The 1,869-nt window shown below is 43.7% G+C and overlaps 1 protein-coding gene across 5 annotated transcripts in view; it reads left to right on the forward strand.

The window, feature by feature from the left end:
- The window catches only part of hmbox1b (homeobox containing 1 b), a 23,404-nt gene that overhangs the window by 3,953 nt on the left and 17,582 nt on the right, over positions 1–1,869 (forward strand). The gene's annotated exons all lie outside the window — the stretch shown is intronic.

Below are 1,869 nucleotides of genomic sequence, written 5' to 3' on the forward strand. Positions count from 1 at the left end.
CAACATAGGATTCCATTCACTACGCTAAGCTAGCGCCGGTGCTGCCGGACTAAGACAATGCATGCACTGAGACAAAATGCGTTAATGGCCACCCATATAAATATAGAGGAGACGGTGAATAACCCTATTTCAACAAACAGTGGCGTGTTCCTTTAGAATGTCTTCTTGTCTTGGCAGGCTGACGTTTAAAGTTTATTCTGGACCTTGGAAACAGAAGTTGAGAAAACATTTCTCCCTTTCAGGTCCGTTTAGTAGCTGTGCTGGAGCTCTTGATTAAAACAGAGTTTTATGTTTAACAAGTTTTTTGTTTTTTTAAAGATATTTTTAGGGCATTTTAGGCCTTTTATTATTGATAGGACAGCTGAAGATATGAAAGGGGAGAGAGAGGGAGTAGTGACATGCAGCATAGGGCCTCAGGTCGGAGTCAAACCCGGCCCGCTCCGTTGAGGAATAAACCTCTATAAATAGACGGGCGCTCTACCAACTGAGCTGACTGGGCGCCCAAGAACATCGTTTCTTTTTTATTGTAACATAACTGTGTCTGTTGCACTGATGACACTAATGCAAATTGAAAATGGGGAGACTTCTTGTCACTTGTGTGAGAGAGTTTACCTTTTCATTTGCAGTTTAACCTTCTCTGTTGATGTAAAAATCTGGGCGAAGTGTTGCCCTGGTAATGTCTTTGCTAGATAACATAAGCCAGTTCGAGCCGGCCAATCCCCAGTTACTGTATGGAGGCTCCATGTAGGCTATGTAGCCCTGATAGTGAACTAACATTTGAGGATGTGGCGCTACAGCGAGACTTTCTATATTGGCATTTTTCCATTATGAAAAAAAGTCCTTGGCACCAACCAACATGTACTTTTTTTAGTATCCCCTCCGTTGAAGTTCCAAGCAAGCTGAGGCATGTGGTCATTAGGGGTGCATGATTCAGAAAATGTCACGATTTTGATTTTAAGGCTCAAGATTTGATTCAAGGATTCAAATCTAGGGCAATTGGACTGGGTTAAAAGGTGCCCTGAACACGTTTTGTTTCTCTTCCGAGAGTCTTCTTCAGTTCTGAGTCAACAGTAGGGAAAGCCAGCTATTTAACTTTTGTGGGGTATTGGGGATTTTCCCTACAGTTCAGTCAGAACTCTCAGAAGTCTCTCGGACAAGAGACAAAACGTGTTTGGAACATCTTTAAACAAGTCCAGTTGCCTGGATTGGAGTCCTTCCTTGGATAGTATGACCTGGATGCCTGCACTAGAGGGGGGGGTTTTGTATGAACACAAATTAGAAAATGTCATCATGGGTGCACACTGTTTTCGGGCTTAAACCGCTCGCTTCCTTTTTTCATGGTGTCACTTATTTTGAAAAACCTTAATTTTCTACATTTCATTTAAAACCCGAAAGGATTAAAATGCATAGAACAGAACAATAATATTGTATATAAGATAAAAGTAAAAACTCTTAGGCATTTTCTTCCACGCCCATTACTGTTACAGGTTCAGTGTTAATAATCTATCCCAGGCCACCTCTTCTCTTCTGCTGAGCACTTTACCCCTGAGCCCTCTCCTCCTGCTGCCTTGTATGAGCATGCAGAATTATAATAGACATTTGGAGCTCAGGCTCTATCCTCTGCACTGCACTAGCTGTCCCGGGTGCTCATTCCCGCTGCCTGTGCATTCAATTACATGTCCTGTTTAGACAGCCCAAGAAGTTAAGTAGCGTTCAAAAGCCCTCGTCCTCTCCGCCTGGTAGGACTCTTCAGCGTCTCGCGCGGCAGGGCTGCAGGTGTGTGACACGCCGTTTCAGCTTGTCAACAATCCCACCGTGCCGTTGTGATTTTTCTCTCTCTCTCTCTCTCTCTCTCTCTCTCTCTCTCTC

Source organism: Etheostoma spectabile, chromosome 18, assembly GCF_008692095.1.
Source record: "Etheostoma spectabile isolate EspeVRDwgs_2016 chromosome 18, UIUC_Espe_1.0, whole genome shotgun sequence".
NCBI classification, from domain to species: domain Eukaryota; kingdom Metazoa; phylum Chordata; class Actinopteri; order Perciformes; family Percidae; genus Etheostoma; species Etheostoma spectabile.